The sequence below is a fragment of the Ranitomeya variabilis genome, chromosome 1, assembly GCF_051348905.1.
Source record: "Ranitomeya variabilis isolate aRanVar5 chromosome 1, aRanVar5.hap1, whole genome shotgun sequence".
NCBI classification, from domain to species: Eukaryota; Metazoa; Chordata; class Amphibia; order Anura; family Dendrobatidae; genus Ranitomeya; species Ranitomeya variabilis.
The window spans coordinates 377251531-377263785 of record NC_135232.1 but is presented as its reverse complement, the minus strand read 5'-3'; the positions used below and the strand labels follow the sequence as shown (position 1 = coordinate 377263785).

Below are 12255 nucleotides of genomic sequence, written 5' to 3'. Positions count from 1 at the left end.
GTCTATTCACTAGAGTGACAGTTCTTCAGAGGTACTCAGCCGACTTTCAGATGTCTTTTCTAGAAATTCTATAGTTTGCTGAGAGACATTACTTTTATAACAATACGTATGTCACAAAGTCACAATTTCCTAAAGCTGAGATTTCATAAAACAGATTACAAAAGACTATAGTATACACATTGTAATACCATGACTTCTGTCTTCCATACTTAGCTTGACAAGTATGCTCTATTTTTTAGCTATGTATGTGTACATGCATACATAATATATCACCAGAAATGTAGATAAAGCTGTAACGAGGATTGGTAAGATACCTTCTACAGAGTATATACACAATCTCCTTCCAGATAACCCTCGCTATATATTTGAACCCGCTTAATCAATTGGAGGCCCATTTACACTGGGCGATAATCCGTAAGATTCCAGCACTAACAATTTGAGATGAGAGAACTTGTTCAGAAAAAGTTTGTCAATCTCAAATTCAGCATGAACGTAGCACATTCAGATTTGTGTTCAATTTCCCAAGCATTTTTAAGTCGGCAAAAATCGGTCACAGTTCGGTAAATGATCACGTCTCCACCAATGCTTTTGTTATTACTTTGTCTAACATAGTGGTGCTGTATGATGAGCGGGGGGACATGTTTTGTGAGGGAATGGGCTATTTCTAGGTCAGAGGAGCTGCAGAGTATTCTGTCCATGGGTAAGAAAGGAGAAAACATTCAAGAGCACCACATCAAATAAGATCTACTACATGAGGGATTTTGCCAATTGTAAATCTGAGGGAGTGGTATACATGGCTACCTGTCCATGTCCACTCAGTTATATTGGGAAAACTAAGAGAGAGTTACGGAGACGTATCGGTGAACATTTGGGGGACATAAAACATCAGCGGGATACACCAATAGCCAAACATGTTAGGTGTGTTCATTTGAATGATAATAGAGCTATCTCCTTCTGTGTGCTTGAAGTTGTGCGACGCAATTCCAGGGGTGGTAATCTTAATAAATTGCTCCTTCAAAAGGAGTGTCAATGGATTTTTAGGCTACGCACTCTTGCACCACATGGCTTGAATGAGCAGCAAAATTATTGCTGCTTCCTATGATGGGTCCGTATATTAATACTAGCTAGTCTGTGTCTGGGTTATTTTTCCCGGTTTATAACATTTATCTGTATTTATCTATTCTAACACATCGTTTTTTGCAGCGTCACCATGTGGTTTCCCATTGTACAGTGGTCTGTTAAACATATTAATTCACTTGTTTTACCGTTTATGTATTTATTTTATTTATTGGTAGTAAAGTTATTTATTTATTTAGGATGTAGCACATTTATCTCATTGTTCTATCATTTATATTAGTTTTGTATATGTAGCTCAGTTTTTCCTTTCCCCCGCGGGGGGTGGGGATACATTACCATACTCTTAATGTTTGGTCTGTATGCGCATATATTAATGTGCTCAGTATATTATGCCTCTCCTGTCCCCAGGCCGGTGTATCTATTATAATAAGTATCTTTGTATTGGTATCACCTTAATGGGCGCTTTATATGCATATACCCTGTGTTTGGGGTACCCCCTGTACCCTAGCATGATGGTGGTTTATTCGCACTTACTTGTGCGTTCCGGCGTATGCGCTATTTCTATCATTTATACAGCGCATCTCTGGACTCCAGCATCATGGCGTATTGAGGGGTTTTGCTCTATCTTTGTATTGAGCTCGGCGCATGCGCTGAATTTAGCGCTGATACCGGACACTATCGGCGTGATGAGGTTGATAGAGGCAGTCCTCACTTTATACTTCCGTGTGGGGCCGCTATGTACTCCACTAAGATGGCGGTTTGTGTTGGTTTACCCACACGTGCTATGCTTATACTCTGTACTTAGAGACGGCCACAGGTTTTTATCAGGGAACAGGAAACACACTGATTTCCTTGTTGGGAGACCATCTATTTAAACAATAAGCCTCTGGTATGTCGCTGCAGCCCTATCTTTGTTTGTATCTACATATATCGTTTACTGCCATGTTGATATCCTAACTCTCCTGATGAACCCATGGTTATGGGGGAAACGCGTCGAGAGGTTTTTTACGGAGCTGGTTTGCCCTGATTCACTATATGAGCCACTATTGCTGGATGGACGCTCGGCTGGGTTGTTTTTTGCAGCAGATGAGTATACTACAATCTTTATTTATATGTATTTCCATCACTTACTGCGTTTTCTACTGAGCTGATTGCATTAATTTGTCCATATCCAGCCTTATGTGGTGGGGGCTCGTTGTGATTATTGCTTTTTATGGCATTAATATACTTCATGGTATTAGTCCTTTATAATGCTGAATATATCGTATATGTTCATTGTTTATTAGATATCATTTTTCCGTTAATGAGTGATATTTAACTTCTACCTCTATCCCTATCTTACAGCACATTGCAGAATGCGGGCCTAATATACTGTGTTAATGGTATCACATATTTTGACAAGTTAATACAGCCCACTGGCCTTCTGTTTCTCACTCTATCCCTTATAGGGAATTGTTAGGAGACCAGGGATAGCCGCCGTACGAGCGGGGGCGCCATTCTCGTATTTTCTTAGGGTGCCAACCCCCGCACCTAGGTAGGGAGATACCATAGGGTTGCATATTAATTATTGCCTTATTGTTAGGAGTAGTGCACATATATCCTGACACCCTTTAGGTATATATTGTACCACCTATGTTATATCACTTGAATAGGACATTTTTATGATGTTTATCTCTGGTATATTTTCAGTATAGGGCGTGTGTTTATATATTGGGGTTTATTGCCCCATTGCACTGATTTATTAGATAAGGGCTATATGTATATTTTTTAGTGTAATATTCAATAAAGTATTCCTTTTTATGGGGGATATTCTTCTCTTTGTAAGCTATTTTTGGTTTTCCCTCAATTAATAACTTTTTTGTTAGTAAGTCGTTTATTGTTGTTTTTTTCATGGCTAGCTTTTTATCTGGACCCATTAATACTGGGCAATGGATAGAGGATGCTAATTTAGCTTTCTCTACTGACAGTAGCCGGGTAGGAGCCAGTAGCTCTATTTCCATTAAAAATCTATTTAATGAACTATTTGTGGGGTACAAAAATAACATCAAATCATTCTGGGAAATAAAGGCCCTTGAAAACTATCTTAAAAATAGTATTGTTCCCAGTGGTTTGAGGATTCAACTGCTTCCGTCTCCTAGGTTGATTAATCCTCAATTGTTAGAGGCCTGGCAACGGGAGTCAATTGAATCCTCTTGTAGGTTTATGAGAATTCTGATTGAGGAGGAGAAGATTAACTTTGAACGCACTAGAAAGATATTAGGAGAACTTATAGAAAAAGCGCTAGTGTTCAGATCCGACCCCGAATTTACGAGGAGGGAATCTTTGTTACAGACCTCTGTGGAAAAATTTCAGGCGAACATTAAGGATAGGAAGCATTTCCAATTCACAAGGGATTATACGGAATTCAAAGAAAATAGGGCATATAACTTTGTGAACCCCCGCCGTGATAACCGGACTCATATTTCGTCATCAGAAACGGATAACTCTGGGAGTGAGAGATCGAATTCGGGCAATAGATGGAGGCAAAGGGGCAGGACACGAGGCAGAGGACAAAGACAAAGACAGAGATGGCAAGGTTATGGCACACACGTACATACCCCTACGGGTCCCACCAACATGGGTATACAGACACAAGGAGGTATACAAACAAACAGCTCCACTATTGGTTTGGGCGAGCCATCCCTCCCCATGCAAGCATCTGGATCTACACTCTCCTTGCCTTCCTCCTCTCCTTTTTTGGAGCAGAGGGCCCCACTTGGCTATCCACTGAGAAACAGAATGGCTTAGCACATGTGGGGTCTAGTCAAATCATTAACCTGAGTAATTATAAGTTATCATTTGATGAATGCAATGTCCTTTACAAGGGTCTTAATTTTGTCCCCACAACTAAGTTTGATGTTTTTGGTTGGGTTAAAGACATTAATTTGTTCGCGCGTAAACTTAAATGGCACAAGTTCCATCTTGATAAGGATAGAGAAAGGTGTGCAAATTTGGGTATTTCGGTCGATGACCTTGAAGCTGTTGACATCTTGACTGACCTATTGAGGGATAATGAACGCAATGATGGTTTGGGTCCCTTTACATCACTTAAACGCAAAAGCACTAGGGTACCCCCGGCTGGGGGTTTGGACTCCATTGACATCTTTCTCAAAGTGGTAGAGGATGATTTATTGAGGATTGATCCCAAGGAGAGGAGGGATACTCTATCGTCTAACCTGACTAGATCGGAAATGTTGGCTCTAACTGAATTAGAGAAAAACAAAGATATAATAATCAAGCCCTCCGACAAGGGGGGCAACATGGTCATAATGAACCATGACCAATATATGTCCATGTGTAAGTTGATACTCGATGATAGAGAGACATATGAAATTCTCAATAAGGATCCAACTCCCCAATATACGGATATGTTAATGTGTCTTCTTACTAGGGGCCTTGATCTTAGGTTGATCACCAAAGATGAATTTGAGTTTCTCTCCCCCTCCTTCCCTCTGGTACCTGCCTTCTACTGTCTCCCTAAGGTTCATAAGGGACTCTCGCCCCTCAAAGGTCGTCCTATAGTGTCGGGGGTTAATTCTGTGGGCCAGAATGTGGGGGTCTACATCGATAAGATCCTCCGCCCTTTTGTTGTGTCTCTGCCCTCATACCTTAGGGATACCCTGGACTTACTTACCAAACTCGAGGATCTGGACGTTGATACCAACATTTTTTTGGCGTCCATAGATGTGGAAGCGTTGTATAGCAACATTCCGCATGAGGCAGGTATCAGGGGGATGGAGTTTTTCCTCAATACACGTGCCACCCAATGTATTCCGCATAACAAATTTATGGTTGAATTAATGACATTCATACTGAACCATAATTGTTTTCTTTTCTCTGGTAAGACCTACCACCAGCTCAGGGGGACGGCGATGGGGAGTTCCTGTGCCCCATCGTACGCCAACCTCTTCCTGGGCTGGTGGGAGGAGACCGTTATCTTTGTGGAAGAAGCTTGGTGGTTCCCCAAGATTTTATTTTGGTCGAGATTTATCGACGATGTGTTCGTACTATGGTCAGGCACTGTTACTGAATTCAACCAGTTTATTTTGTGTATTAATAAGAATAACATCAATATGAGGTTCACATCCGAGATTCAGGAAGAATCCATCAACTTCCTTGACCTTAATATAAGTAAGGATCAGAGGGGTAGGCTTACCACCAAGACCTTTAGGAAACCCACGTCCACCAATGGTCTCCTTAGGTGGGATAGTTTCCATCCTGGCCCCCTGCGTAAAGGGATCCCCAAAGGTCAATTTCTGCGCATCAGGAGAAACTGCTCCAATAACCATGATTTTTCTGAGCAGGCCTATGATCTCAGGTGTAGATTTGGCCAGAGGGGTTACCCTGGGGGGGTTTTGGATGGGGCTTTGAGACATGCAGCTGACTGTCCTCGGCAAGATTTGCTTCATCCACCACGTAAAGAGGACTTACCTGAGGTACCGAGAATTATTGGTATGTTTGATAACAGATCAAATGCGGTACAAAACATCTTGAAAAAACATTGGGGGATTCTTAGGGCGGATCCTGATCTTAAGGATTTTGTCCCCTCTACCCCAAGAATTACATACAAGAAGGGTAGGTCAATCAAGGACCGTTTAGTCCATAGCTTTTATGAACGCCCCATAGCATCTGGTACTTGGTTGGATCGTAAACCATGTGGTACGTTTAGATGTGGTAGCTGTAAATTCTGTCCATGGGTAAGAAAGGAGAAAACATTCAAGAGCACCACATCAAATAAGATCTACTACATGAGGGATTTTGCCAATTGTAAATCTGAGGGAGTGGTATACATGGCTACCTGTCCATGTCCACTCAGTTATATTGGGAAAACTAAGAGAGAGTTACGGAGACGTATCGGTGAACATTTGGGGGACATAAAACATCAGCGGGATACACCAATAGCCAAACATGTTAGGTGTGTTCATTTGAATGATAATAGAGCTATCTCCTTCTGTGTGCTTGAAGTTGTGCGACGCAATTCCAGGGGTGGTAATCTTAATAAATTGCTCCTTCAAAAGGAGTGTCAATGGATTTTTAGGCTACGCACTCTTGCACCACATGGCTTGAATGAGCAGCAAAATTATTGCTGCTTCCTATGATGGGTCCGTATATTAATACTAGCTAGTCTGTGTCTGGGTTATTTTTCCCGGTTTATAACATTTATCTGTATTTATCTATTCTAACACATCGTTTTTTGCAGCGTCACCATGTGGTTTCCCATTGTACAGTGGTCTGTTAAACATATTAATTCACTTGTTTTACCGTTTATGTATTTATTTTATTTATTGGTAGTAAAGTTATTTATTTATTTAGGATGTAGCACATTTATCTCATTGTTCTATCATTTATATTAGTTTTGTATATGTAGCTCAGTTTTTCCTTTCCCCCGCGGGGGGTGGGGATACATTACCATACTCTTAATGTTTGGTCTGTATGCGCATATATTAATGTGCTCAGTATATTATGCCTCTCCTGTCCCCAGGCCGGTGTATCTATTATAATAAGTATCTTTGTATTGGTATCACCTTAATGGGCGCTTTATATGCATATACCCTGTGTTTGGGGTACCCCCTGTACCCTAGCATGATGGTGGTTTATTCGCACTTACTTGTGCGTTCCGGCGTATGCGCTATTTCTATCATTTATACAGCGCATCTCTGGACTCCAGCATCATGGCGTATTGAGGGGTTTTGCTCTATCTTTGTATTGAGCTCGGCGCATGCGCTGAATTTAGCGCTGATACCGGACACTATCGGCGTGATGAGGTTGATAGAGGCAGTCCTCACTTTATACTTCCGTGTGGGGCCGCTATGTACTCCACTAAGATGGCGGTTTGTGTTGGTTTACCCACACGTGCTATGCTTATACTCTGTACTTAGAGACGGCCACAGGTTTTTATCAGGGAACAGGAAACACACTGATTTCCTTGTTGGGAGACCATCTATTTAAACAATAAGCCTCTGGTATGTCGCTGCAGCCCTATCTTTGTTTGTATCTACATATATCGTTTACTGCCATGTTGATATCCTAACTCTCCTGATGAACCCATGGTTATGGGGGAAACGCGTCGAGAGGTTTTTTACGGAGCTGGTTTGCCCTGATTCACTATATGAGCCACTATTGCTGGATGGACGCTCGGCTGGGTTGTTTTTTGCAGCAGATGAGTATACTACAATCTTTATTTATATGTATTTCCATCACTTACTGCGTTTTCTACTGAGCTGATTGCATTAATTTGTCCATATCCAGCCTTATGTGGTGGGGGCTCGTTGTGATTATTGCTTTTTATGGCATTAATATACTTCATGGTATTAGTCCTTTATAATGCTGAATATATCGTATATGTTCATTGTTTATTAGATATCATTTTTCCGTTAATGAGTGATATTTAACTTCTACCTCTATCCCTATCTTACAGCACATTGCAGAATGCGGGCCTAATATACTGTGTTAATGGTATCACATATTTTGACAAGTTAATACAGCCCACTGGCCTTCTGTTTCTCACTCTATCCCTTATAGGGAATTGTTAGGAGACCAGGGATAGCCGCCGTACGAGCGGGGGCGCCATTCTCGTATTTTCTTAGGGTGCCAACCCCCGCACCTAGGTAGGGAGATACCATAGGGTTGCATATTAATTATTGCCTTATTGTTAGGAGTAGTGCACATATATCCTGACACCCTTTAGGTATATATTGTACCACCTATGTTATATCACTTGAATAGGACATTTTTATGATGTTTATCTCTGGTATATTTTCAGTATAGGGCGTGTGTTTATATATTGGGGTTTATTGCCCCATTGCACTGATTTATTAGATAAGGGCTATATGTATATTTTTTAGTGTAATATTCAATAAAGTATTCCTTTTTATGGGGGATATTCTTCTCTTTGTAAGCTATTTTTGGTTTTCCCTCAATTAATGACTTTTTTGTTAGTAAGTCGTTCAGAGGTACTCAGCCGACTTTCAGATGTCTTTTCTAGAAATTCTATAGTTTGCTGAGAGACATTACTTTTATAACAATACGTATGTCACAAAGTCACAATTTCCTAAAGCTGAGATTTCATAAAACAGATTACAAAAGACTATAGTATACACATTGTAATACCATGACTTCTGTCTTCCATACTTAGCTTGACAAGTATGCTCTATTTTTTAGCTATGTATGTGTACATGCATACATAATATATCACCAGAAATGTAGATAAAGCTGTAACGAGGATTGGTAAGATACCTTCTACAGAGTATATACACAATCTCCTTCCAGATAACCCTCGCTATATATTTGAACCCGCTTAATCAATTGGAGGCCCATTTACACTGGGCGATAATCCGTAAGATTCCAGCACTAACAATTTGAGATGAGAGAACTTGTTCAGAAAAAGTTTGTCAATCTCAAATTCAGCATGAACGTAGCACATTCAGATTTGTGTTCAATTTCCCAAGCATTTTTAAGTCGGCAAAAATCGGTCACAGTTCGGTAAATGATCACGTCTCCACCAATGCTTTTGTTATTACTTTGTCTAACATAGTGGTGCTGTATGATGAGCGGGGGGACATGTTTTGTGAGGGAATGGGCTATTTCTAGGTCAGAGGAGCTGCAGAGTATAATATTTTTTTTTTCTTTACTTAATGTGTTAACATTGCAGCAGCCAATAAGGGCACAGAAACCATCCACAACGTCATAACACAAGGTCTTCTGTGATTGGCTGCCGAAGTCACATGTCCCTGTCCATATAAAAAGCAGACATTTTGTTTTGCTGTCACCATTTTCTCAGTGTCACGGGCAGAGAAGCCACTCCTGCCAGTGCTGATGCTGAAAGTGAACTCGTCAGTAAGGCTGCTTTCACACTAGCGTCGGTACGGGGCCGTCGCGCTGCATCGGCCCGACGTACCGACGCATACTGTGCCAAAAATGCCCGATGTGGGCAGCGGAAGCAGTCTTAAGACGCTTTCGCTGCCCCATTGCAAGGTCCGGGGAGGAGGGGGCGGAGTTTCGGCCGCGCATGCACTGTCGAAAATGGCGGTCTCGACGCACAAAAAAAGTGACATGTAACTTTTTTTGTGGCAGCGGTGCGCCAAAACATGGCGCAACCGTCACGCGACGGTTGCGACGTGTGGCACTGCATCGCAATGTGTCGCTAATAAAAGTCTATGGAGAAAAAACGCATCCTGCGGGCAACTTTGCAGGATGCGTTTTTTATCCACAACGACACATTGCGACGTGCAGTGCCCGACGCTAGTGTGAAAGTAGCCTTAGCTAGATAGGATCCTGTCCTGTGTAAAATCGATCTTCCAGCATCTAACCAGATTGTGCTAAAACTGTGTTACAGTCTCAGGAGGCCCTATTTGCTATTCACAATCGTTTAGCAAAAACTGTGTTGCAGTAAGGCTACGTTCACATTAGCGTTGTGCGACGCAGCGTCGTGCGCCGCTGCGGTGACGCATGCGTCATGCGCCCCTATATTTAACATGGGGGCGCATGGACATGCGTTGCATTTGCGTTTTGTGACGCATGCGTCACTGCGGCGCACGCGTCAGGGCGCAGAGGACGCAGCAAGTTGCATTTTTTGTGCGTCCAAAATCAAGCAAAAAAAGGACGCATGAGTCACAAAACAATGCGTTTTGCATGCGTTTTGCATGCGTTGTGCGTTGCGTCGCCGATGCGTCGCCGACGCAACACACAACAACGCAAATGTGAACGTAGCCTAAGGAATCAGAAGGCCAGATTTCTTAATAATCGTTAAGCCTAATACAGAGATTCAGCCAGGAGAGCCTATTTGCTAATCCTAACCGTTTGTGATAAAACTGTGTTGCAGTGAGAAATCAGGAGTAGAGATGAGCGAACCTTTCAAACGTGGACCGGCGTTCGACGAACAGTTCGTCGAACATATCTGAACCTCATTGAATTCAATGGGAGGCAAAACCAAACAGACAACACCTTTAGGGGGGAGGGGGGGCAAAAAGCTGCTAAAAAATTTCAATTAGGGGCAGATGCCCAGAAAAGTGGCATCAAATGACCCACAGTACAAATTTGATAACTGCACAGCAACAGTCAGCCATGGGCCATGCATGAGGTATCAGGCTCTGGGCCAGCATTTACAGTTGGAATTTAAATTTAAATTAATACGAGGTGGATGACAGACCGGAGTAAGCCTCCTATGCTGAGAGCCCTGATACCACATGCAACAGCTTAACCCTCCATCAGGGGCAATATGTTTCATAACGAGTTTAGGGGCATTGCGCCTGTCCGGCACAAACTAGAAAATTGTCTATATTTTCCTTTTTTAAAATTTCAATGCTCTAAAAGTGATCAGTTACCTTAATAGGAATGTAATAAAAGAGAATACACATAATCAGGTGGAAAAAAAAATGTTTAATAACCAGAAAAGTAATATGTTTCTATGTCTTGAGCATCCTCCTCACGCTCTCCATCTTGATCTGTATCAGACACATCTGGACATTCTTCTACATCATCTTCTGAATCAGTGTCACTTTCTTCCCCTTAGGCTACTTTCACACTAGCGTCGGGCTCGGCCCGTCGCGGTGTGTCGGGCCGAGGTCCCCGACGCTAGCGCTGTCTCCGCCGCACAACGGGGGCAGCGGATGCATTTTTCCAGCGCATCCGCTGCCCCATTGTGAGGTGCGGGGAAGTGCGGGGAGGTGGGGGCGGAGTTCCGGCCGCGCATGCGCGGTCGGAAAAAGCGGACCGTCGGGAGCAAAAAACGTTACATGTAACGTCGCACGACGTGTGGCAATGCGTCGCAAATGCGTCGCTAATGTTAGTCAATGCTGAAAAAACGCATCCTGCAAGAACTTTTGCAGGATGCGTTTTTTCGGCAAAACGACGCATTTGCGACATATTGCAGTTAACGCTAGTGTGAAAGTAGCCTCAATCTTCTAGCTGTAAGGGGTCTGTCTCATCAGCAAGCAGTATATTTTGCACTTGCTCAACATGAAGGGCATTGGACAAGTCAAATATTCTCCTCGCCATTTCAGAAGAAAAGCTGAAGCAAGAGAGAGAATATGTGTTAGGGCACAATGTGCCTGAGAAGCACACTCTTATTTCTAACAAAACCTTCTATGACAAATCCACAAATTTAGCACTAGCTATTCATAAAACAAGCTAAAAAAAACAATTGGGATGAATAAAAAAAACAGCAAATTCTAACCGTCAAAGGTGTGACACATTCAGGGGCAATGAGCCGGAGAAGCCAAAACACTGATATCTGATCTCCTGCAGCTCTGCAGCACAAGAGGCTTCTCAGGTTTCACACAGCCTTTAGGGTATGTGCACACGTCCGGATTTCTTGCAGAAATTTCCTGAAGAAAACCGGAAATTTTCTGCAAGAAATCCGCATTTTTTTTTTGCGGTTTTTTTCCGTTTTTTTCGCGGTTTTTTTTAGCATTCTGCAAGTGTAATTAGCAGAATGCTAATGTTTTCCAAGCGATCTGTAGCATCGCTTGGAAAACTGACTGACAGGTTGGTCACACTTGTCAAACATACTGTTTGACAAGTGTGACCAACTTTTTACTATAGATGCTGCTTATTCTATCTTAGTAAAAGATAGAATGTTTAAAAATAATAATAAAAAAAAAAATGCTTATACTCACCTGCAGACCTCAGCGGCGTCCGTTCCGTATAGATGGTGTGTGCGCGCAGGACCTTCCATGACGTCGCGGTCACGTTAGCGGTCACATGACCGGTCTCGACCAATCACAGGACCGTGACGTCATCGCAGGTCCTTCACCGCACACCAGCTACAGGAACCGAAGCGGCAGCATGCACCTGAGAGGCGGGAAGACATCGAAGGTGAGTATATCACTATTTTTTATTTTAATTCTTTTTTTTTTACCACTTATATGGTGCCCAGTCCGTGGAGGAGAGTCTCCTCTCCTCCACCCTGGGTACCAACCGCACATAATCTGCTTACTTCCCGCATGGTGTGCACAGCCCTGTGCGGGAAGTAAGCAGATCAATGCACTCCTAGGTGTGCGGAATCCCCGCAATTCCGCATTTTTAATGAACATGTTGCTTTTTTTTCCGCGATGCGATTTTTTCGTGGAAAAAATCGCAACATTTGCACAAAAAATGCGGAATACACTGTAAATAATAGGAGGCATAGGTTAGCGTTTT

At 42.5% G+C, this 12255-nt stretch overlaps 1 protein-coding gene across 1 annotated transcript in view; it reads left to right on the top strand.

The window, feature by feature from the left end:
- Window positions 1-12255, top strand: part of PCSK5 (proprotein convertase subtilisin/kexin type 5) — a 738778-nt gene that overhangs the window by 568735 nt on the left and 157788 nt on the right. The window lies entirely within an intron of this gene.